This window comes from Psammomys obesus, unplaced genomic scaffold (assembly GCF_907164565.1).
Source record: "Psammomys obesus unplaced genomic scaffold, mPsaObe1.curated_primary_1811, whole genome shotgun sequence".
Taxonomy (NCBI): domain Eukaryota; kingdom Metazoa; phylum Chordata; class Mammalia; order Rodentia; family Muridae; genus Psammomys; species Psammomys obesus.
In genome coordinates this window covers 326024-353045 of record NW_026589447.1, presented here as the reverse complement: position 1 = coordinate 353045, position 27022 = coordinate 326024, and the positions used below count along the sequence as shown (strand labels likewise).

General features: G+C 41.4%; 1 protein-coding gene and 1 pseudogene across 1 annotated transcript in view; one reads left to right on the top strand and one right to left on the bottom strand.

Annotated features, from left to right (window-relative positions):
* The window catches only part of Snx12 (sorting nexin 12), a 126412-nt gene that overhangs the window by 16923 nt on the left and 82467 nt on the right, over nucleotides 1–27022 (bottom strand). The gene's annotated exons all lie outside the window — the stretch shown is intronic.
* On the top strand, nucleotides 23397–26830 carry LOC129674993 (peflin-like; annotated as a pseudogene).

The window sequence follows — 27022 nt, the reverse complement described above, 5'->3', positions numbered from 1 at the left end:
AGATAGATAGATAGATAGATAGATAGATAGATAGATAGATAGATAGAGATAATTTAAAGAGTTGTTTAAAAGAAAGCAAAAAAGTTCTACAAATCAGGAAGTAAAAACTGTAACTACTTTCAGAAAGGAAAAAGTTGGTCACCCCTAAAGAAACAAAGTTAGGGACTGGGTAATATGGCTCAGTAGTAGAAATCATGCCTGGTGTGTGTCCAAGGCCCTGGATTCAACCCTCAGTACAACAAAAAAGAAGAAACAAAGATCAAAATTCTCATTAGCAAAGCTGGATGGTAGAATATTTTTAAACTGTGAGAAAAAAATTATTCTGAACAGTTGCATCACTTCTCCTAGGTAAACATGACCAGATGTCTATTCACCTCATACAGGGCACCAATCACAGACCGGCACAACAATTTCACTGAAGTCCAACTTGGTGAAACAGTGAGTTTATTGGAATTACTTAAAGAGGAATGGATGGTGCATTACCAACAGGAGTGTAGGTGAGTCAAAAATAGTTAATATCAATAAAAAGTCTCACCTCATCATGAGTGATGAACTCAAGGAAGCTACGTTATAACATGCCACGTTTAATATTTTTTCTTCTACCTTTTCATTGATTCTTCGTGAGTTTTACTTCATGCACTCATCTCCCCATCCCTCCATATCCAACCTTTGCCCTTGCAACCTCCCTCCGAAAGAAAATAACAAAACAAAACAAAGCATAGAAAACAGAGAGGAAGCTTTAGCATGTCACAGTGTGTCACTTTTGTCCTCACTTCTTCATTTGCACATGTTCATAGCAGTGGTCTGGTACCTCTGGCTTCGGCTACACCATTAATAGTGGATCCTCATAGGGACCCCTCTCAGATATCTTGTTGTTGCCCTGTGTCGTGGAGATCCTGCAGCTTTGGATCAGCAAGACTGGCTCTTTCACATGCTCCAGCAGTTCATAGATGGGTACATGTTGGTGTGAGCCAACTCAAAGCCCTGGATCTGGGCCTGGGTGGTAGCTGAGCTGGTCAGCTAGCTGATAGCTCTCCCACACCTACACCACCAGGATGAGCTCTCCAGCACTGCCCCAGCTAGCTCACCCAATGCAAAGGTGGGCTAGAGGCAGGCTCAGCTCTTCTGCTCCCATGCCCTTGGAATGGGTCAACGGCACCCACGTGACCAGAACCAGCTTTACTGTGATGCCCAGTCAAAGTCAGGGCCCACTCTCCAAAGTGTTGCAGCCTATGAAGGGCAGAGACAGCTCTCTCACTCTCCTGACCACAGGGTCAACTCTCCTGCAAGGGCTGAGGAGGGCACTTTAATATTCTGCCTGTCTACTCTAGCACTCCTTTCTCCAGGTCACATGCAGTTAGGAGGCAAGATGAAAGTGTTAATAGCACCATTACCTTTACCACAGACCTAGTAAGCACAATATCTGTTCTGTTTATTTCATCGACATGACCGTGGGTCCCAAGTCATCTCTACTCTGTGCTAGTGCTAGGATGCTTTTGCATGCCCAGGGAAAAGCTATGCTTATGAAAACAGAAGGTTTCATCCAGGAACCTCAGAAACAAGCAATACAATTCTTGTCCTTGGCCAGGAGCCAAAAATAGCAGTGGTTTTGTACTGGCCACAGACCAGAAAAGCCAGCAGTGTTTGGGGGCTCTAGTTTGTGGTCTGGCCTCTTGCTATCTTTCTACTCCTTTTACACAGCTGCTCAGAAGCTGTATGAGTATGACCAAAACTCCAGTGTAGACACTCAGCACCTGGAAGAACTTTGGAACTGGAGATCTACATTTTCATGGTGGTAATTGGCTATTTCTATTATAATCTTGATAGTTACACTATTAATATTTGGACCTTGTGTACTCAACTGCTGTCTTAATTTTATCTCTTTCAATCTAATGGTCCTGCTACAATATAACGCCTTGATTACCCTCTAAGGCCTAAAAGTCAGCAAAAGTGGAGACTCTAAGCCATTGGCTCTCAACCTATGGATCACAAACCCTTTGGGGTAGGACTTTTTCATGAGGGTCAAATGACCCTTTCACAGGGTTCACCTAAGGCCATCAGAAAACACAGATATTTACATCATGATTCATAACAGTAGCAAAATTACAGCTACAAAGTAGCAACAAAAAGTAATTTTATGGTTAGGGATCAGCATAACATGAGATGTGTATTAAAGGGTCACAGCATTAGGCAGATTGAGAACCACAGCTCCTAAGCCCTCTGTGTCCCAATTTCAGCCCATCCCTTAAATGACTTTTTTTCATCAAAACTCTTGGTGTGGAAGTCTATTATAGGGATTAGCAGATTAGCAGACTGAGAAGCCATTGAAGATGGACCACTCATGATGCTTTCGACTCCACTTCCTGTTTCCTTTGTAACAACAGAAAAAGATAACTCACAATTGTCCCTTCTTAGGACTTAAAATACCATACCTCTATTGAGGCCCATCAAGGGAAAGCTACTTCTTGCTGTTTAAAAAAAAAATGGAATCTAAGTTTTGTCTCTGCTCCAAATATTAAAACATAATATGCCATTGCCTCCTCCCTTAAAAGTTAATCTAGAGGGTCCTATCCATCATCTGGCCAACAGGAAAGCTCATTCACCTGAAGACAAGCTAGGGAAATGAGAGGAATAATTATCCTCCTTAATGATATTTCCCAGAAGCAATTCCCTTGATGTAGTTGCTTATAGAGTTTCTGTCATGCAGCATTGCTAAACCTTCCTGCCTTTTTGATTTCTAACTATAAAGAAGCCCAACTTTTCATTTTCATACTTTCTATTTCTTCTGGGTACTGGCCAAAAGCTTAAGAACGCTCTAACATGCTGTATTTCCTGGATCCTAACTCAAAAGATGTAACACTCTCCTTTCTGAAACCCCTCTACCTGGAAGCTGCTAAGATTTACATTTTGCCTGATCTGTTATTTTGCTTTCAAACATTAGTAAAATTGTCCTCAAGCTTCCTTCTGGGTCCATTTTAAATTATTTAAACAAGATTAAGAACCCACGAAAGGAAACCACAGGGCCAGCTAGATGGTTCTGTGGGTAAGGGAGCTTGCCCTGTAAGCCTGGTGACCTGAGTTTGATCCTCAGAACTCTTATGAAGGTGAAAATAGAAAACCAACCCCACAAAGTTGTCAGTTACCTCCATGTATGTGGCATGCAATACAGGCAAACACATGCCTCAAGCAGACACATGATGATGATGATGACAACGACAACAATGATGATAATGATGATGACAATGATAATAATGATTAAAAGAAAACCCCAGAAGATAGGGAGAAGGACTAAGAAATGTCATCTTCTATGCCTTTCCTAGCCATGGAAATCACAAATTCACAGCAGCTATACCTACTGACTCTGGGCCCATCCAAGTTGAGCCTTCCTATCAGCCAGTTATGGAAGGGCAAGAGACTGGTAAGTCCCTACCACCTACAGTTGATCTTTTGGCAACTAATAGAGAGAGGGGGAGGCATAGAATCCACTTGTATACACAGTGGTGAGTCCACCATACTCTGAGGTTAGTTCCAAAGCCTGAGTCACGTAAACAGCCCTAGTTAAACTCTGTAGGACACAAAACAAAACAAAAAACTAGTAAATATGGGAGAGAGATTTTTAAGGAGGGCAGAGATGGCAGAGGTAGGAAGGATATAAGAGAGGATGGGCAAGAGTAACCACAATGTATTATACACAAGTGTGACAATATCAAGAAACAAAACTTATTAATAAAAACTAATTTAAAAAGAGAACCGCTGGCACAAGCCTGTAATACCAACACTCTGCGTGGCAGAGGCAGGCAGATTGCTGTGAGTTTGAGGCCAGGTTGGTCTACAAAGCAAGTCCAGGATAGCCAAGGCTACAGAGAAACCCTGTCTCGAAAAACAAAACAAGGGAGGGGGCACAAATTTCTTTGTACTACAACTTGAACTTCGAATTTAAAACCCAACCAAATTATGAATCAAGTTGTGTATAAAAGTTTTTTTTTTTTTTCTAAAATGTAAAGACACAAGAGGCTGGCTGGAGAGATGGTTTGGTGGTTAAGAACACTTGTTTGCTCTTCAAGAGGTCCTGAGTTCAATTCCCAGCAACCACATGGTGGCTCACAACCATCTATGAAATTTGGTGCCCTCTTCTGGCGTACAGGTGTACATGAAGGCAGAACATTATATACATAATAAATAAAAATAAATATTTTTTTAAAAGACACAAGAAGCATCTACTCTTTCTGAATAGTTACTTCAAGATGTACTCTTACAAAGCCAGGGTCAATACCTGAAAGAAAAATATACAGGGAATAAAAAATGCAAACTTAATTCATATTTCCAGTGACCAAAACATTCAGGGTGACAGCTATGAGACAGGCTTGGAAAACAACCCGCAAGAATACATCGTAAGAATTAAATAAAATGGAGTCAGGACGGGAATGGTGATTCAGATCTACAAGCCTCGAGGTGCTGAGGCAAGAAGACTGCCTTGGCTACATAGTGAGTTCCAAGCCAGCCAATGGCCTAGTGAAACCCCATCTCAAAACTAAATGAAGAAAAAAGGAATGAAATAGATGTCAACCAATGGATAGGCTAAGTAGAACCATGTACAAGGCCTGAGACTGAATGTTTAGAGCTCCGAAAAAGAACTTATACATATCCAGAAAACATTGATGATTCATCTTTTTCCTCAAACAAACAAACAAAAATACAAAAGGCAATCCAAAACTTCATTTAAAAAGAAACAAGCAGGCAGGCATTGGTGGAGTGTGCCTTTAATCCCAGCGCTCAGGAGGCAAAGGAGTTTCTGTGAGTTTGGCGTCAGCCTGATCTACAGAGCTAGTTCCAGGACAGCCAAGGCTACACAGAGAAACCCTGTCTCAAAAAACAAACAAATGTGCAAAAGAGAAGCCAGGGCAGAAAGACTGTAAGAGTCAGGGGATCGCTATGAATAGTGTTTTCTGGACATCCATGTCCTCTCAGTTGTTATGGCCGCATGCACAAGATCAAGATGATCAAAATTCCAGCATGGACAGAGGAGGCATTTATAAGGCCCCACCCCTAACTGAGGAGCTATTGGCAGTTGAGGGCTGCTGGGCAAGGAAGAGTCAGGTTTTTGTTTGTTTGGTTGGTTGGTTATTTTTAGGGATATAGCCTCACAATGTATGAACAGTACATGAACTCCAGAGGGAGACCTGGTAGGGAGGACCTGGAAGAACTGGAAGATAGATTTGATCAAAACATATTGTATACATATCTGAAACTCTCAAATTAAAAAAAAATGAAGATGAGATGCATGTGAGAGAAAGAGGGAGATTGGTTGCAAGAATAATCCCTAAAACATTACAAATTAAAACTGTACAGAAATGTCTAAAGTATGAAGTCAAATTTCTTTTTTTTTGCTATTTTTAAAATTTTTATTAATTATTTCTTATAGTTTATTCACTTTGTATCCTGGATGTGGCCCCCTTCCTCCTTCTTCTCCCTCTTTGCCCCTCCCCTAGTCCACTGATAGGGGAGGACCTCCTTCCCTTCTATCAGGCCCATAAGTTCTTATCAGGACTGGCTACATTGTCTTCCTCTGTGGCCTAGCAAGGCTGCACCTCCTAGGGGGAGGCGATCAGAGAGCCTGCCAATGAGTTTATGCCAGAGACAGCCCTTGCTCCCCTTACTAAGGACACCACTTGGATACTGAGTCTATGGGCTACATCTGAGCCGGGGTTTAAGGTCTTCTCCATGCATGGTCTTGGTTGGGTATCAGTCTCTGCATTATTATATTACTATATTATATAGAAGACAGGGAACAGGACAGGAGCCTACCACAGAGGGCCTCTGAAAGACTGCACTGATCCAGGTATCAAAGCAGAGACTGAGTCTCATAGCCAAACTTTGGGCAGACTGCAGGGAATCTTATGAAAGAAGGGGGAGATAGAAAGACCTGGAGGGGACAGGAGCTCCACAGGGAGAGCAACAAAGGAGGAAGAGGAGGAAGAGGGGGGAGGGGGAGGGGAAGGGGAAGGAGGAGGAGAAGGAGGAGGAGAAGGAGAAGAAGAGGAAGAGGAAGAAGAAGAGGAAGAAGAAGAAGAAGAAGAAAGAAGACACACAAAAAGTGGACCTTGGGGGCCTTGGAGAGACTGATACCTAACCAAACTTCTTCTTTTCAAGTGTTTGTTGTTGTTTGCCTGCCTGCACGATGCGGGTGTACTACGTACATGCAGTACCTACAATGACCAGAAGAGGGAGTCAGATACCCTAGAACTGAGCTAAGCAGAAAAGAGTTAAGACAGCTGTCTCTCCTGAAATGGGCCGTTTTTTCCAGCTCCTACTTTTTTTCCAGGGAGGAGGCTGGAAATTGCTACTAGATCAGGCTAGCCTTAAATATCTTAAATAGCCACAAATATCCAACTGCCTCTGCCTCCTGAGTGCTGAAGTGAAAGTCCCACCAAGTGCTACTCTGCTTTTTTTTTAAAGACAGCTTCTTGCTATGCAGCTCAGAATGGCCTAGAACTGGCTATGTGGTTGAAGATTACCTTGAACTTCTGATCTTCCTGCTTCCAACCACTAAGTGTTGAGATTACAGGTGTGTGCTACCATGCTCAGGTTTTTTTTTTTTTCATATATGCATAGAGAGAGTGAGAGAGAGGATATTGCATAACCTAGGATAGTCTTAAACACTGTGTAGCTGAGGATAACCTTAAACTCCTGATCCTCCTTGCCTTTATCTCACAGTTGCTGGGATAATAAGCATGAGCTACTACACCTGGCTTTAAAAGTTTCTTTTTAAATGTGTAAAACTTATAAATATAATATTTCAGTTAAAAATTGATAGGATTGTTCTTGGCAGGTTTATGGAGGTGGCTTAGTTTTCAACACATTTTCACTCTTTACTAACTTAAAAAAAAAAAAAAAAAAAAAAACAGAAAGCAAAGCCAGGCACGGTTGTGGGTGCATGCCTGTAATCACAGCACTGACAAGACAGAGGCAGAAGCATAAAGAATTGGCTAGCCTGGGTTCCATAAAGAGGCACTTTCTGAAACATGCAACAACCAAAACAGGAAATCTGCTATAGAAAACTCCCAAACCCTCTGGTCTTGGTGGTACAGACCTGTAGTCCAGAGAGGCAGAGGCAGGCAGATCTCTGTAAATTTGAGGCCAGCCTGGTCTACAGAGAGAGTCCAGGACAGCCAGGGCCACACAGAGAAACTTTGTCTGGAAAAACCAGAGAGAGAGAGAGACAGAGAGAGACTCCAAGCCCATGGACAAAAACTGTCACAAAGCTAGTTACAAAATGATTAAGCCCAAATCCGTGGAAGGGTACAAACGGCCTGTAGCTGTAAAGTAGATGTTTGATATTAGCTGTGTGTGAAAGGAAACACTGGGAAGCAATGAGCCTGTAACAAAGCAAAGCTGAAAGAGAGGAGGATTTTGCATAGTCGAGTAGCAAGTGAGACCTAAAGAGTTCCCCCCCAAAATCCATGTCTGTGGCAGTGTGGCCCCCACAAGCTCTCCACACTAACCAGCCAGGAGCAGAAGACACTGCTAGAAACAGAATCCACATTCAGCAGTACAGCAAGAGGCCCGAAGGACAGTGGAAGAGGAGAGCAGACAGGTCTCTGAGAAAGGAACTCGAATTTGTGAGAACTACACAAAAGCAACAGAAGAGGGAGCTAGACGCCATGAAAACGGAAAACCTATTGTGACCCTAACCTCCAATCCTTTGAACTGGTTTTTAACGAAGATGTAACGGCAGGAGCCTCTAATTCAGCATGCAGGAGAGAATTGCAAGGTCAAGGCCAGCCTGGGCTTCATAGAAAGGCCCTGTCTCAAAAGATCAAAATAAATAAACATAACTTTATAAAGTCAGGTGAAAAATGAGCAACAGCATTTACTAGAAGAAGAAAAGAAGATGGTGATGAATATTCACTTTGACAATTGACAACATAGAGGAAACACTCGATTATGAGACATGAAAACTATAACCTGCCATCTCAAAGCAAGTCCAAAATAGACAAAGAAAAAGATAGAAGATGTGGAAGAAGCCAGGACCTGGAAAACTAAAGCATGAGGTAACAGGGTCAAGGAAAGAATTGTAAATAAGAGAAAATAGGAATGAATTGTATGCCAGAAAAAACAAATAAACTCAAAATGTAAAATAGAAAAGAGGGGAGTTGTATAAACCCAAAAGGAAAAGAATGAAGTGATAAAGAGGACTTGGAGGGGGGGGAGCAAGACAAAGAATATCTCAGCACTTGAGAAACTGAGACTATGTCTCCAATCCTATTCAACACCACCACCACCACCCCCAAAAAAACATTAAGAGGAAAAAGAAAAATAGAGAGTTGTGCACTGTGGCACACACCTGTAATCCCAGCACTTGGTGAGGCAGAGGCAAGCGAATCTCTGTGAGTTTGAGGCCAGCCTGGTCTAGAAAGTTAGTCCAGGACAGCTAAGGCTACACAGGGAAACCCTGTTGCAAAAAAAAACAAAAACAAAAACCAAAAAAAACACCAAAAAAACAGGGTCTCATGCAGCCCAGGTTGGCTGCCAACTCTCTAAATAGCTGAGAATAACCCTGAACTATCCTCCTGCCTCCATGTTCCCGTTGTTTGCCTGACTTGCACTTTTTTTCTTTATATTATAGCTGATTTGATCAGGCTCGGGTAGGAGGTTTTGGATAAGACCAGTTCATAGATGGATTTTGTACTCTCTTAGAAGAAGGCACACGCTGTTTTCTGTTTCTCTGTGGTATTAGTAGGCACTTGTTGCTTAAAGCCTAGATCCATTTATTCATTAAGGTTTGTACAACAGTGACATTTCAATTCTATTATTCCTCATTTATTTTCTAGAATAAAGAAAAACATCTCCTCTCTTATTATTTGGTTGGACAAAGGTATACTTTGTTAAAGGAAAGCAATGTAAATGTTTGCCTTTTCTCTACTTTTTTCAAAATAGTTATTTGTTTTTTTTTTTTCCATTCTAAAATACCAGCAATAAAAAACAAAAGAAAAACAGAAATAGTCATCATGAACTCAGGAATTGAACTAAATTGATGTTTCAGGTCCATTTTATACATTTCCTGGCATAGACCTGAAATCACGTCTCTAAAAAGGCCCAGTTTCTCTTTTGTGGGAAATGATAGCTCAAGGCCACTGTCTGTCTGGATGTTAGCAGCAATACTCACAGCTATTGAGTTGATCAGCGTTTCAGACCTTTTAAGGAAAAACAGGACAGGAGATATTGATGTGTTGTTTTGTTTTGTTTTGCTTTGTTTTGTTTTGTTTTTTTCACAGTCAGGTCTTCAGGGGTTTTCTCCGCTGTCTCACCTCTGAATCTCCTTTATTTCATCCTTGAGAACCCACAAGTGCAGAAAACAATAGGCTTAAATTATCATAGTATTATGCACTAGCTTTAGATGCCATGCCATACACAACTGTCTCAGAGCAGAATGTTAATGCTTCCATGGCTAACAGGACGGCAAAAGCAAAGAAACTGTTTGCACCCTCTCTGCACCTGTACTCCACTGGCACTTATTGCAAACTGCATCTTCATACCGACAGCCTTCCTTCATTGACTCGCAGGTCTACCTGGATCTATGTGCGTTTATACATTTAGTTTACATAATGCTCCCAAACGGTCCCTTTGTCAATATTTTTCTGGCTGTTTTTATTCTTCGAGAATTTGTTCTGTAGCAGATTGCCTATGAAGGGATCGCAAGAGCATTTTTTCCGGAGTGAGTGCACGTTGACAAGCGTGGAGACTCTGTCCTTGAATGTTACTTAGCTAGGGATGGCATAAAGAACACCAGACACTGGATGACAGAAACAGCAGAGATGTAGTTCACAGTCCTAAAGGCTAGAAGCCTAAGGCCAAGTGATGGCAGGTTTGATTTTTCTGAAACATCTATCCTTGGTTGGCAGAGGCTACCTTTCTTGCTCTGTTGTCACATAACCTTTCCCCTGCTATCTTTTGTCTGTTTATTGTTTAAGGGTGGACATGGCTGTGTAGCTCAGGCTAGCCTTGGAATTTCAACTATAGGCTGCCATGGCAGGCCTTTGGTGTCTTTCTGTGTAACAATCACCTCTGCTCAGGGTACTTAGGAAAGGGCATAAAGGGAGAAGACGGATGGAGGGTGGGATTGGGAGGAGATGAGGGAGGGAGCTACAGGAGGGATACAAAGTGAACAAATTGTAATAAATAAATTAATTTCATTAAATTTAAAAAATATTTTCACAGAACTGAGGATGTAACCTAAGGCCTAGCAAATGCCAGGCAAGTGCTACCTGACTAAGCTCCACCTCCCTCCTCTTACAGACTGCATGGAGAGGGAACACCAAGTTGAAAGGCCTTGCCTTGAGAGATTCTCTCATTTTGAGGTATCAGGGCTTAAGATTCAACATGTGAACTTTTTTTTATTTGGTAAGAGGATGCAACTCAGCTCATAACACTTTGGCTACAAATAAAAATTGTTGCCTTTTAAAACTTCTGAGTCAGTCATAATTTCTTTTAATTCTTTGGTAATCTCATGTGTGTATGGAATGTATTTTCACACATTTTGTACCCAATTACCCCTTCCATCTCTTTTCCACTGAATTTTGGCTGCTCGTGTTACATTCTTTTTCCTACTTATCACGAATACATTGTTTTCTTTTCTTCCAGTATAAAGTATATGGATGTGATAACTGGCTATTTTTCTTTCATTTGTTATCCTTGCCTAGATAGAAAATCTCCCACTAAAAATCTAACACTTTAGGCAGAGGCAGGAGGATCTCTGGGTTTGAGACTAGCCTAGTCTACAGAGTGAGTTCCAGGACAGCCAAGGCTATATACAGAGAAGCCCTGTCTTAAAAAACCAAAAATAAAATAAAATAAAAAATAAAAATAGAATACTTTTACTGTGATATATCCTAGTATTGGTCATTTCTCTGGTATACAGCTGCTTTTGTAAATATGTTGTTTTAAGTATTTGTTCTGAGTTGTTTCAGGAAAACTTTCCTGTAGCCTTTACTATTCTGCCATTTTAACATTTTAATTTAATTTAATTTTATTGAGAACAGGATTATTCTATTGCCTAGACTGTCCTGGAACTTAACATATGGCCCAGGAAGGCCTCAGCAGACCTGTGTTGATCCTCCTACCTCAGCCTCCCAAGTACTAGAATTGCAAACATTAACTACCACACCATCTCTGTTTTCATTTTTCTGGGTGTGCATTCATTGTGTGTAATATTGTGTTTCATATAGATAATTTATTTCAACTATCCTACGTGCTTTGACCAAATATTCACCCTCTCTCATTTCGTCCTCCTAGACTCCTTGTGCTTTATCCTTTCCCATTGATTTTCTCTGTTCCTCTAGTCTCCATCCTGCTTTTGTGCACATGTAAAATGTTTTCCCTAATAACTCATAGCAAGGAGATATTACGGAGAGAGGAAGATATATATAAATACGCACATATATTCTCCATAAAGGGTTCTAGGATCCACAAACAAAACATGGTATTTCTTCTTCTACACAAGGCTTATTTTGTTCCACTGTCTTCTTTTTATGTTCTTCTCTCTCTCTCTTTTGTTGTTGTTGGTTTTTCAAGGCAGGTTTTCTCTGTGTATCTTTGGATGTTCTCAAACTGACAAAGATCCACCTGCCTCTGCCTCCCCAAGTGCTGGTAGAGACCTTGTCTTATAACAACAAAGAAAATATAGTACAGAACTGGCAAAATCGTTCAGTGAGTAAAGATGCTCACAATGTAAGTCTAGTGACCTCAGTTTGATCCCCAGAAGCCATGTAAAAGTAGGAGGAGAGAACTGATTCCAAAGAGTTGTTCTCTGACCTCCACAAGTGCCATGTGGCTGTATGCTCACACATATGCATCATGTACACACACAATAATAATAAAATTTAAAAATATTTAAAGAAAATGCAGTACAGAAAATATGGTATTCTAGAAAATGGTGAAACAACAAATCCAGACTTGGAGACTGTCTGGGTCAAATTGTCCAGCTACTTCAGTAAACAAGTTGCAAAAGAGAAAAGACCAAAAAAAGATTGGGATTGTGGCTTAGTGTTATAGAGCTTACCTAGCCAACAGGGGCCACAGGGTTCTGTCCTCAACACTGTGGTGGTACATGCTTTTGACCCCAGCGCTCAGGAAACAGAGGCCAGCCAGTGGATCTTGGTTAGTTACGGGCCAGCCTGGTCAACAAGGTGAGTTCCAGGAAAATCAGGGCTACATAGTGAGACCATGTCTCAAAAACAAAGATGGGGGTTAGGGGAAGAAAGATAAAATATATTAGCTAGTTGAGTAAGTGCAAGGGCAAGTACCTTTAATTCCAGTAGTCAGAAAGCTAAGGCAGGGTATCCCAGCTATATCCCCCTCTCTGGTCCCCTCCCAATCCCGCCCATGCCCCTCTCCTAGTCCACTGATAGGGGAGGTCTTCCTCCCCTTCCCTCTGACCCTAACCTATCAGGTCTCATCAGGACTGGCTACATTGTTTTCCTCTGTGGCCTGGTAAGGATGCTTCCCCCTCAGGGGTTGCTGATCAAAGAGCCAGCCACTGAGTTCATGTCAGAGACAGTCCCTGTTCCCCTTACTAGGGAACCCTTTTGCCTACCACAGAGGGCCTTTGAAAGAATCTACCCAGCAAGGTCTCAAAGCAGATGCCGAGACTCATAACCAAACTTTGGGCAGAGTGCAGGGGATCTTATGAAAGAAGAAGGAGATAGAAAGACCTGGAGGGGACAGGAGCTCAACAAGGAGAACAACAGAATCAAAAAGTCTGGGCACAGAGGTCTTTTTTGAGACTGATACTCCAATCAAGAACCATTCATGCATGGAGATAACCTAGAAACCCTGCACAGACATAACCCATGGCAGCTCAGTCTCTTGATTAAAAAAAAATTAATTTAAAAATTAGGTCTGGGCTAGAGATATGGCTCAACAGTTAGGACCAGAGTTTGGTTCCGTGTACCCATGTGGACATTTACAACTGCATGTAATTCGAGTTCCGGAGGGAGTCTGATACTCTCTCCTGTCTCTACAGGCACAAGATACACACCTGGTACACAGACATACATTCAGGCACTTACACATACACATACAAATTTTAAAAAAACAAATCTTTAAAAAAATTAGATCCATATGTACTGGTATTGGAAGATGTCCAAATTCTATAGTAATTTTAAAAAATCAGAACAGTATGTTCAGTATGCTCAAATTTTTATTTAATAAAATAAATAAAACCATACATTTTGGGATTATGCAAAGACTTCATATAAATATGCAGCAGTCAACAGAGTTATTCTCAGGGCTGGCATTACAGAGGAGTTCTCTTTCGAAGCGTAACTTGCTACAATGCCTGCTTGAAATCTAATGAGCATCTTTTATTTTTGTAATTAGCAAAAATGCTGAAGGAAAGACAGATGGAAGGAAATGGGGTGGAGCGGAAGGAGGCTAAAGAAAGAAAATCTCATAGCCCTTAGGAACCCTTTAGATTATAAACTGAGACGTTCTCCTGACTTAATCACAAGTAAATGATGAGGAACACTAGCCTTTGATAAATCCTAAACCACTTCCTAAAGCAGCTCTCACAGTATTTTGTATCTGTGTTTAAAATCTGTAGTTCTGGAATAGCTAGCCTACTATGGTTATACATTAAAATTTACAACCTGGGTTAGGAACTACTGTTCTGGGAAATGTGCTTGTCCAGCATGTGCATAGCAAGGGCCTCAATCTCGGTGCTACAAATACTCTAAGAACAGGAAAATTCACACAACTTTACAAATGGATTCCTGACGGGGCGGGGTGGGGGAATCAGTACTTGAAAAACAAGCCTCTGCTTCAAGCCTCTGCTAGCAACTTTCTTCTCTTCAACTTTGATGCTTCGTGGGAAACAACGCCCTTCCTTATCTTTCTCAGTTTATCCTATATGCCACTGGCTATCAATAGTGTGATCCCCATACCAGCATAAACAAACTTTTAGGCCCCATCCAGACCTACCAAGTAGGAATTTCTCTGGCCAGGATGCAGCAGTTTTCTGATAAGGTCTCTAGCAGGATTGCCAGATAAAATGCAGAACACTCAGCTAAGTTTGAAATTCAGATTAACGCTGTATGCATTTTTACCAAATGTATTTGTAGCAATTGGGACACACTTATATTCAGATGTAATAGAACACGCTGAGTTTTTGGCGGTGTGTATTTTGGGAGGGGGGATTCTCAGTCTGGCAACTTCTCTTCCAAGGTACTGTGATCCGTGTTTGCTTGAGAAGCACTAGGGTAGAGGTAAGGCAAGAGGCTGGGCTGCAGATGACATGGCTGCAGTCTGTTTTTCAAAATTCCACAAATATGATTGTCATCTCCTTAAGACAGAAAAGACCCATGACAAGGAAGCAGAGATGTGGGGACAGAGCAAGTCAGCCTCAGGGCCTAGGTTAAAGTTTAGGAGCAGAAGAGGCCTGGATTTTACCAGAAAATTGAAATGTATGAAATGGCTTCAGCTCCAGACCTCATGAAGCTCTGTCTTCACACCAAGACAGCTGTGAGCAATGTATGAGAAAGGGTTAGGGTAGACATTGGGGTTGGAGGGACACCTGAGAAAGGGCAAAATATCTTAGGATTTTTTGCTTGTTAGTTTATTCATTTGTTTCAGGAGGGGTCCATATGTAACCCAAACTGGCTTCAAACTCATTATGTGGCCCAGGCTAGCCTTGAACTCACGATCCACCTATCTCAATGTTCCAAGTGCTGGCATTACAAGTGTGCATTAGCACACTTGCTAGGAAAATACAACTTTTTAATAGAGTAAGAAGAAAATGGAGGACACAGGAAAAGGGCTGACTTAGAATTGGCCAAGGTCAATTTGTACCGACATCAAGCTGATGAGCACTGACTGGAGGTAAAAACTGGAGAACAGACACTCCCTTAGAAGGTAAGGAAGGCTTCTGGGCAGTCTTGTTCCTGTCCTGTCAGTGTCTAAGGCAGTAGTTCCCAATCAGGGGAGATTTCAACCCCTGGCAATGTGCGGAGACATTTTGGTTGTCAAAACATGGGCATGGGCATCTTAGAGACATCCTGAGATGCTACTGTTCAACATCACTCACGGGCTAAGATAGCCCTTGGTACAAAGAATGATCCAGCTGCAAATATCAAGTTCCAAATCCCGGAAGCTACTCTAAAGCATGATAATGAGGAGAAAGAACTGCTTTCTTCCCCACTGCCTCATCTCCCTCATCTCTCACCCCAAGACCTGGATTATCCTCTCCCATGAGGATAAGCTATTTACGCACATTCCTGTAAATCAGAAGGAAGATAATGAACTCTGAGTCTCTGGGTTCTAATCTGCAAAATATGGGTAAAAATACTTACCTCATAGGGTTATTGCAGAGACTAAATGAGTAATTTAACAGTTTAAATTCAGACATTTATTGAGCACTTACAATATGTGCCAAGTTTTTGGAGCCCACATAGTCTTTGCTAGTGAGGACTTTAGTGAGTTTCAAGCACACAGAAGATTTTTAAACAGAGGCTAATTTCATCGCTCATACCCTTTCTCTCCCTTATTAGACAGAGCCTTAATACTCTTGCTTCTTTCCCAGAGAACTAGAGGGGGCAGTAGAATTAATACCTTGCTTAAAAGAGCTACCTGAATCTGCACTATTCATCTGTGCTGTTTTGCTGATGTCTCCCATCATGAGTTCCAAACATAGCACCAAAACTAACGTACCACATTTTTTCTTTCTTGTGTTGACAGTTTTATCTGTGTCTATAATAAGTAGTCACTGTAAACGTGTCATTGTCACCCCCATGACTCTCTCCTCCTCCTCTCTCCCAGGAAGAAACACCTTGTATTCTCCCCCCTGAGGAGTCCCCAAACAGTTCTCTGATTTTTTTAAATTTTAATTTAAAAATTAGGCCTAGGCTGGAGAGATGGCTCAGCAGTTAAGAGCAGTGGCTGCTCTTCCAGAAGACCAGAGTTTGTTTTCCCCACCTACTCCCCTTGTGGAGAGGGGAGTCAGACTCCATCACGTTGTTCTTAATCATCAAAAGAAGCTCGCCTGGAAGCATGGCTAGGTAACACAATGCCTGGCCCTGGTTTGCTTTCTGTTTGGGTAAATAGTGTATGCTCCAGAGCTCTTTTAGCAAAGCACCCTCTACCTGTCTCCCCTTTCCTTTTTTTTTTTTTTTTTAACAAGCCTTGAGAAGTTTTATCAAAGACAAATTAACATTTTGCATGGTTTACCTTTTACCAGTCTGTTGTGGAATGCTTGTAATATCAGAACCAACAAGAAAAAGAAGAACAGTTATTTTACAATGAACTCACCTGCAACTGGCACTTCCTACAGTGGCTACACATTCTTTAGTTGAAACAGTGGATTCACACTGACTGTATGCAAATTATTGCAGTAGCTTCATTGTCACTTTCTTGGGGTTGCTCAATGATAACTTAAAATGTTAGCCATCATATGATCACAGAGGATAGTCATATAATAAATCAGACCTGGTTTATTGCCAGAATTTATAATACCACACCTAGGGAAACAACTATGTTTATATGTGTTAATATAGTTAATATAGTCAGTATCCAGTTTGACGTGTTTAAGCAACAGACTAGAAAAGCAAGGATGTTTGCACTCAGGATATCAAATGAATTAACCCTTTTTACCATTGAGGCTTCCATTTCTATCACATTATGAAGTGCTTTCTCTCCTTCTCTTTAAGTGCCTTAACCTCTTTAGCAGCCATGATTTCCCTGGCCCCAAACCTCACAGCAGCTTCTTTTCTTGGGCAAATCAGGTGTGCCAAGCCTACGATTTTCATGCACATCCCTTACCATAAACTCAGTATGTTCATGATTTGGTTCTAAAGAAGGCAATTTACAGAAGAAAGTCAAGTTGCCAAAAATGTGAAAATCTGTTCTACTAAGGAAATACATATAAAACAATAATGTGGTGTTTCTCACAAAATTAATGAAAATGAGAATATCCAATACTGGTGAAGATTCATGGGAAGAGGCACTTTTGGACACCGTTGATAGAAACATGAGCTTCTGTAATCTTTTAGAAAAATCATCTGGTAATATCCACTAAAGTTTAAAATACATACACATATCCCTCATAGACTATGAAAATTCTCCCAGAGCACCTTAAGCGGGCATGTGCAAATATGTCTGTGACCACGGGAAACTTAAGGTGAATAACAATATACTATAAATTGAAGAATATTATTAACTCAGCCTGCATCATTGAGGAAATGCCCAAATTAATAACACATTATTTATAATTTGTTTCAAGTTTACCCAGTAACAGACAATACTGTTGCAATAAATATCCTTTCTCTTGGAGATTTTATTTTTAAACTGGTATCTGCACATATAATAGCGTACACAACTATTAGAGCACCAGTTATTAGTCTGCAGATGTGGTTCCATTGATAAACTGCTCCTCTAGCACACAGGGTAGCATGGATTTGATCCCCATCATTGCATAACTGGTGATGGTGGTGTATACCCCAGAACTCAGGAGGTGAAGGCAACAGGATCAGGAGTTCAAAGTCATCCTTAGCTTCATAGTGAGTTTGAAGCCACAACGGATTCCATGAGACCCTGTCTCAAAAACAGAAACCACAAAGAGAGGCTGGAGACATGGGTCAGCTGGTAGGAGTGCAAGCTGCACAGTCACGAGAACTGGAATTTGGATCCTGGCACCCATATAACTAGCCAGGCATTGTGTGCATGCCTGTAATACCAGCTCTGAGGCAGCGAGAGGCAGGAATGTTGCTGGGCTTGCTGGATTCCAGCCTAGCTGACAAAATGCAAGGCCTAGGTTCAAGGAGAGACCCTGCCTCAAAGAAATATGCAGTGATAGAGGAAAGCATCAATGCCCTCTGCTGGCTTCCATGGGCACACACTGAATGCTTGTCTGCAAACATGCACCCACACTCACATAGACACATCCACACATATATAAAACAAGTGAACCAAAGTATCTTTCCTAAGGCAATTACAAGGGCTGGAAAGCTGGCTCTGTGGTTAAAGAGCACTTGCTACTCTTGCGAAGGACCTGAGTTTGATTTTAGCACCTACATGGTGGCTCACAACAATCTGTAATTCTAGTTCCAGAGCATCTTATGCCCTCTTCTGACCGCTATTGACCGCAGGCATGCATGTGGTGCAAAGATATATTCATGGGCAGAACACTGGTTCACATAAAATAAAAAATGAATAAATCTAGGGATGGCATGGTGGTACATTCCTATTTGTGAGATATTTGTGAGTTTCAGGCCAGCTAGGGCTACATAGTGAAATTCTATCCCCAAATAATAAATAAATAGGTAAAAATATTCTTAAATAGCTGAATGCAGCTGGCACATACCTATAAATCCAGCACTTTGGGAGGCAGAGGCAGGTGGATCTCTCTGAGTTTGAGGCCAGCCTGGTCTACAAAGTGAATCCAGAACAGACAAGGAAAAAGAGAAACCCTGTCTCCAAAAAACAAACAAAAATATTTTTATTTGCGCGTGTGTGTTTGACTTTTCAAAACATGGTTTCTCTGTGTATCCTTGGCTGTCCTGGACTCACTTTGTAGACCAGGCTGGCCTTAAACTCACAGAGATCTGCCTACTTCTGCTTCCCCGAGTGCTGGAATCAAAGGCGTGTGCCACTGTGCTCAGCTCAAAAAAAAAAAAATCTTCTTAAAGGTTTTATTACAGAGAAATACATTCCAAGTCATATCACAATGAATCTTCATAAAACAAAAGAAAAAGACAAAGAAAAATTCTTAAAGTGACTCAAAGAGAAAAATGCATCACTTATGGAGAATCCCAGTCTGAGTGAGCATACATTTCTCATCTGAAGCTCTGCAGACAAAGTAGAATGTTCTTCAAATGCAGAAGTAAATGAACTACCAGAACACAGCAGAACACACGACATACTTAGAACTGTGCCCAAATCAAGAAACTGCACCTTCACAAAATAATAAGGGTAGGTGATAAGAGCTACAAGAGCTTCCACTGCCAAACAATCTGCAAGAAAATAAAGAGATGCTAACTTATAACCCACAGTATGAAATACATACCCAAGGAGTCCATGCTGTCATACGTAAATGACTGTTACATTGAACAGACAAATGGCAGACAGACCAGTACATTCATACACACATACATGTATAAGAAGAGACCAGTGTTCTATTCTAATAGCTATAGGCACTCTTCCTGTAAAGAAGTAAAGTGTAACTCTATTCCTTCACTTTGATATTCCTTCACAGTGTACATACTGACTTCCAAGAGTTTAGTATAGAAAGGAGAGGAAGAGTAACTTTATTGTGAAGACAATACAGTCTGTCAAACACTACCTTGGCCAGGTTATAAAGATAATACTGACAGTGGTAGGCCATTTTGAAAGTAGGTATCCTTGACATGACATGGAGAAATTTTTTTTCTACCTCTGTAGCCTTCCCCAAGTCCATACCTCAGTTTAATCCTGACAAATGGCTCACAGTGATCCCATTATTTTACAAAACAGCTGACAAGTAGTCACCAAAAACGTCAAGGCTTTAAAAATAAAAGTGTGAGAAATGGTCACAATCCAGAGGCACCAAGGAAATCTGATGACTAAATGTAATATGATGTTCTGGAGAGTGTCTCAGAACAGATAAAGAACGACAGATAAGAACTGAGGGACCCTAAGGGCCCAGGAAATGGCTCTGTGGGTAAAAGCAATCGTTACACAAGTGCAAGGATATGAGTTCAAATCAGCCACCTTTGTAAAAGGCCAGTCTGAACATGCCTGTAACCCCAGTGCTGGACGTGCTGGAAGCAGGGTAGCTGGGGCCTGGTGGCCGCTGGCCTAGCTCTAGGTTGTGTGAGTGCTTGTCTGACGGAACAGAGTGGAGAATGAACATGACATCTGACCACCACCTCTAGCCTCTGGAGAGAGCTGTCCTCTCCCTTCCACTTCTGTGCTGTGGCTTCCGTGAACCATCGCAGCACCACCCCATCACTGTCACATACACACAACAATAATTCATTTTAAATTAAAAGTTAATAATACCATAAATAGGCTAGATGTAGTGATGCATGCCTGGAATCCCAGCACTTGGGGGGCAGATGCAGAAGGATCTCAAGTTTGACACCAGCCTGGGTTACATAGTAAGGCCCTGTGTCAAAAAAATGATACTAAAAATCCACAGAAAGATAAGGACGGAGAAAGAGAGAAACAAAAGAAACCAACAGGAAATGAGCACTAAAATATCAGACTCCAGGCTTAGCATACTGACAGTTACCATTGTGAGTCTGTGTTCTTCAAAACTGTACATTGAAGTCCTGAACCTCAGAACCTTTACCGATGTTTTCAAGTAACAATGAAGGCATTAGAGGGCTGGAGAAATGGCTCTGCGATTAATAGCACTTTCTGCTTTTGCAGAGAACCCAGGTTCAGTTCCCAGCCCTGGCACGGTGGTTCACAACCATCCAGTTCCAGGGTAGCTGATATTCAATTCTGACCTGTCCTTGACCGCAGGCCCACGTGAGATGTACACACACATGTATGTACATGTGTGTGCATGCAAAACACCCCCACAGACAAATTCTTTTTAATCTCAAAATAAAAAGATGTAATAAAGCCATTCGGGTGAGTCCTAAGTCTATCCAAACTGATTTCCTCGTGAGGATGTGAACATCTGAAGAAATGCGTAGGGACAGGAGAGCACCACAAGAAGACTGGCACAGGGCAAAGACAGTCCCGTGAAGACAGGACAGACACTGGAATTCAGCTGCTGCAAGCCATGAAATACCGGGGCCTACCCCTCTAGAAGCAGGACCAGGCGAAGAAAGATCCTCCTTTGGAGGTTCTGGGTGGAACATGGTTCTACCAACAACTCCCCACTCCAGAACTGTGACATGATAAATATCATTTTACGGCTCTCATCACAGCAACCTTAAGGGACACTCATATGATGACCTAAAATGCAAACCGCCCAGTTAAAATCCAGAGCTTGGTAGACAAAATTTAAAAACAAATCACAAACCAAATATATGTCATTTGTATGAAAGTCACTTAAAATGTAATAAAACTGGTTTGAACAAAAAGTAGGCAAAACAAACAAAAATTGTATCCCACAGTGTGGGATTAGCTTGGCATATCATGACCTTAGTGTACATCCACTGCAATAGGGTAAGCTGAGGAAATCAAGTTGCAAGTTACTTTGCTTGTGTGCATAAAATAAATAGCCTCATTTTTATAAGAAAATATCTGTTACTGCTTTTGCAGAGGAGTCCAGTTCGGTTCTCAGCTCACTACTAGTTGCCCGTACCTCCTGCACAGATGCCATGCCTCAGGCCTCTGTGGCCACCTGCACTGACATGCACATCACCCATACACAGGACATAAATAAAAATAAAGCAAATCATTTAAAAAAGAGAATGCCCATTATCAAAATCACATACTTTTTATGTATGTATCTATACACTCATAAGTACTATGCAAAAAACCACATGTATCGGTCTCTCAGTGTTACAATCGGACAGTAGGAGGTTGTCAACAGGGAGATATCAAGATGATGATAATGGCAATTATGATGATTATTACTTTGCAAACAGGAACATGCTGGCCAATTTTTCTTTCTTTTATTATTTATTTATTTATTTATTTATTTATGTTTGCGAAAATGACTTATTATATAAAGTAGGCTGCCTGGAGCTTGCAAAAATCCTCTTGCCCTTGCTTCCTGAGTGCTGGAATTGCAGGCATGTGCCACCATGATGGGTAGATTTTAATAATCTTCTGAATTTCTAGTGGCTGAATCAGGACAAATAAGCAGAAACACACAGAGTACGGAATGTGTTTCTCAAGCTGCTGCTTTGCTGAACTTTCTCTTTATCTTTATAAATTGTTAGCGAGGAGTTAAAAGTAGCTAAAAAAAAAAATCAGTGGGCCTGTAGAAGCCCTTCTTGGAGACACTTACGGAAGTCTAACCCAACTGAGTTAGGCACCTCGGTTATTTGCATATTTTCCCAGTTTCTGTGGTTGTCTCTTTTTTACATTGAAATGATAGCTGTGGGAGATATTTATCATACTATGTCTTTTAAATGTCTCACTGTATGTACAAGGAAGGAAAAAGAATATTAACTTGATCATTTTGTCTCTTTGGATTGTTTTGCCTGTTACAGTGAGAATATAGTCAATTTTTAATTGGAAATCAATTGAAATTAACAACAGCAACAATAACAACAAAATGGACAGAAAAACACACCTTTTCTCACAAACGAACTTCTGATCTTTTCTCTGCTTTAGTAACAGTGTCATCACTTGTATGAGAGAGTCCTGGAAAGCCAGGTCACTTCTTCTGTAATCTTCCACCCTTCTTAATTAGTCACCAAATCCAGATGCTAGTTATAAATATCCCTACCTTCCTCTAATTAACTGTAAGTCCTATCCTAAATCTCTTCTAAAATCCCTTCCTTTCTCCACCCTTGCCAATAAGGCTTTTTTTCACTTTAGAATTTTGTCATCTCTGAGTGTTTCAATGGCTTTTAATGTAATCTCCTCTGTTACTCTCCACTTATTCTCTTTAGTCCTGCACTCAGCATTAGCTTTCTAAAAGATGTCAGTGTATATTGGGGCACAGCAATGCCTGTATTTTATTATTTTAATAGTTACACCTTAATGTTAATATAAATAAAATATATCAAAAGTTCATGACTCCAAAGGCAAGACATCAAACTGTAAAGGGAAAATACAGTAAGTGAAGTCTGGAAAACATCACTTTACAGTGTAGGATAAGAATTATATGAGTCTTTACAATGGAGTCTCAACCTACCCTTTCCATCATCACCTTCAGGATTGTTCCCTTTAGTTAGAGAAAGTCTTCAGACTGCTCCCAAACATCCTATATTCTTTCTTTCTTTTCTGCCCTTTGTCCTCATGTTGTTCTCTCTAGCTTCTGCCCACTAATCCCTTCCTTATGCTTTACTGTTCAGATGAAATTGACACAGATCTTTTATACTAATTATCTAGGAAGCTGAGGCAGGAGGATCACAAGTTAAAGATCTACCCAAGGATCTTAGTGACACCCTGTCTTAACAACTTTTTTTTTTTAAGGCTAAGGGTATAGCTTGGTGGTAGGGTACTTGCCAAGCATGTCTGAGACCCCTGGTTCTATCCCCAGTACTGCTCTGTTCCCCTAAAAAAAAAATAGCTCAAATATTTCTTCACTGAGGATTTCTCTATGGACACTCTCCAGCTCATGTGCTGTTTCCCCATACAGCTTCTGTTCTGAAACTTATAATTCATAACATGGTCATTATTTGTTTACATGCACCCTCCATACACAAAATTATAAACACTTCCTGGACAAGAACTACATATTACTCAGTTTTTTGTGCTAAAGACTTACAACATATCTGGCATAAATTATTTTCAACATGGCAGCATATCATGACATTTCGGCCAGTGACGAATGCAGGCAGGATGCATATGCTGCACATCCTACCTGCAACATAGTAGGCTCTGCAGTGCAGGTATGCGGAAGTATGTGATAAAAGCACCTCACAAAAGGTTTCTCAGATTGCATTCCCACTGTGAACTGTCACATGACTATACTCTCAGAATTTCAATTGCGTGAGAAGATCCAAGTCTAGAATCTAGAGTAATCTGTGTTGCATGTTATTGTTATATGTTCCTTTCTTGTAGGTATTACCCTTTATCACCTGGAAAGGAGTAGAGAGCCCTGCAGGAATGTTTTAAGTATAGAAACAGAGCAGATTGGAAAGTTCTGGTTTATTTTATTTAGCATGAAGTCTCTTTCTTAATTTTGTTTTGAGACAGGGTCTCATGTAGCCTAAGCTAGTCTTGGATTCCCCATGTAACTGAGGGTGACCCTGAATACCTGATGTAGGAAGTAGACAGCTTTCCTGTAACTGTAGAGGCCAGCTGACCTAAAGGTCAGCCACAAATGCGTCAAACAATATCTACCTTCAAGCTCCAGGGCTAGTGAGGTCGCTCAATGAACAAAGGTGATTGCTATACAAGCCTGATGACTCTAGCTACATCCTCCAAACGCAAATCATGTGGACGATGATAACCAACTCCACACCGTTGTCCTCTCACTTCCAAAAGTTCACCTGGCATGCGCATTCCCCAGAACAACAACCAAAAATAGAAAATTTAAAAGAAAAGTTCAGTATTGGCTGTCCTTACTTTTTTTATTTGAAAAGTTGTTTTTCCCATTTGCGGATGGAATGATTTTGGTTGAATTTTTTTATGGTTAAAATATTTAAAGACTCTACCTAGCAGGGTTTTAAAGCAGATGCTGAGACTCATAGCCAAACTTTGAGCAGAGTGCAGGGAATCTTATGAAAGAAGGGGAAGATAGAAAGATCAGGAAGGCTCTGGAGCTCCACAAGGAGAACAACAGAACCAAAAAGTCTGGGCACAGGGGTCTTTTCTGAGACTGATACTCCAACCAAGGACCATGCATGGAGGTAACCTGGACTCCCTGCACAGATGTAGCCCATGGCAGCTCAGTGTCCAAGTGGGTTCCCTAGTAATGGGAACAGGGACTATCTCTGACATGAACTGAGTGGCCTGCTCTTTGATCACCTCCCCCTGAGGGGGGAGCAGCCTTACCAGGCCACAGAGGAAGACAATGCAGTCAGTCTTGATGAGACCTTATAGGCTAGCATCAGAGGGAAGAGGAGGAGGGCCTCCCCTACCAGTGGACTTGGAGAGGGTCATGGGAGGAGTTGAGGGAGGGAGGGTGAGATTGGGAGGGAACAAGAATGGGGCTACAGCCGAGGTACAAAGTGAATAAATTGTAATAAATAAAAATATATTAAAAATATTTAGAGTTCATTATAGAGTATAGATTTTTATCCTCTCAGATGTGTAGCTAGCAAAGATTTCCTCATATTCTGTTGGCTCTCTCTTCAGTGCTAATTATTTCCTTTGTTGTACAGAAGCCTTCTATCATGCAATCCCATTTTGGCAATTCTTGCTATTATTTCCTGAGCTACCAGACTCCTATTCAGAAAGCCATTGACAATGTCAATATCTTGAGTGTTTCCCATTTGTTTTCTTCCTGAAGTTTCAAATTAGGAATTTCAAATTTTGAATTATTTTATTATTGTATGTATGTTTTGCCCGCATGCATGTCTGTGCACTATGTGCATGCCTGGTGCTCATGGAAGCCAGAAGAAAGTGTCAGATCCCCTGAATTGGAGTTACAGTTTGTTGTGAGTCACTATGTGGGTGCTGAGAATTGAATTCAGGTGTTCTGAAAGAGTAGCTAGTGCTCTTAACCACTTAGCTATCTCTCCAAAGCCAGGGATTTCAATTTTAAAAGTACCATTTGGAAAAAAAAAAAAAAAACAACAACAACAAAACAAGTGGAAAATGTGATGATGTGTGATACTTGTTTTTACATTTAACTCCATTTGCAATCACCCTACACTGGTATGAGCATTAGCAGTAGGGATAAACATCAGTCTTATGAGTATAGGTTGATATGTCCTAAATAAGAACTTAATAAAGAAATCTCTTTTGTCTATAAATAAAATGTTTCAAGCTTCATATTAAAGCACTTGATTTATTTTTATTTATTTGATTGATTTTGTCCAGGTCGAAAAATAAGAGACTACTTTCAATTTTCTACATCAAATCAACTTTTAAAGGCATTTTTTTTCTCCAGAGAACATATAAAAATACAAGAAATACATGTAAAGATGCTTAACACATCTAGCCATTAAGAAAGGGCAACTAACTCCAAAGTACAATTATAGACTTCTCACATCAACTATGGTGGCTATGACCAGATACAAGCTATGTGAGAATGCCAAGAAATGGAATGCCTGTAAGTTGCAGGTGGGGTGTAAAATGGTACAACTGATTGGGGAAAGATGTTGGCAATTCCTCAACAAGTTACAGCTAGAATTATCCTAAGACCCAGCAATTCCATTTTATATGCATACACAAATGAATTGAAGGCAGGAACTGTATAATGTCATAATTGCCATCGCCAGCTATCCCTACAGGCAGAATTGCCCATGAGCTTCAGGACAGGCACCTGGACCACCCATGGATGGCTATGACCCTGGACCTCCCCATGCTGGAGACCAGTAGGGGAGTGGACTCCCCCCCCCCCCCGGTGGTGGTTACAGAGGTCTTGCCCCTAGAAGACTCTATGAACACACCAGTGCTGGAGGAATCCCCTCTGTAACTCCGAGCAGACTATATGGTGGTGCACCTCCAGGGGGCACCTACGGTCAGCCACCTCCAAGTTCCTATGGTGCCCAGCAGCCTGGACCTTATGGACAGGGCGGTGCCACCCCACGCCCCCGACGCCTGAATGTGGATCCTGAGGCCTACTCCTGGTTATAGTCAGTAGATGCCAATCACAGTGGTACATCTTCCTCAAGGAGCTGAAGAAGGCCCTAATTAACTCCAGCTGCTCCTCGTTCAATGATGAGACATGCCTTATGATGATAATAAACACGTTTGACAAAGTCCAAGTCTGCCCGCATCGATGTCTTCAGCTTTTCAGCCCTGTGGAAATTCCTGCAGCAGTGGAAGAGCCTCTGCCAGCAGTATGACTTGGACCACTCTGGATCCATTAGCTCCACGGAGCTGCAGCAAGCTCTGTCCCAGATGGGCTACAAACTGAGCCCTCAGTTCACCCAGCTCCCGGTTTCCCGCTGCTGCTCGCGCTCTGCAGCTCCCGACTTGCAACTGCTTCTTCAAGGTGTGTACCCAGATGCAGGTGTTGACTGAGGCCTTCCGGGAGAAGGATCCCACTGTACAGGGCAACATTCGGCTCAGCTTTGAGGACGTCATTACCATGACAGCTTTGAGGATGCTATGACTCAGCCTGCCTAAGGGAGTGGAGCACACCGAGGGCTGTGGGCCTCTCTTCTTTTCCTCCTCTTCTATTCAGAGCTAGGCAAGGACAGAAGGTTGACTGTCTTTGGCTGTGGAATGGCACAGCCTTGGAGTAGGGGCCACTGGTGGCGGCAGTGGAGTTAGTGTCTGCTCAGCTCTGGCTTTATCCTCCACT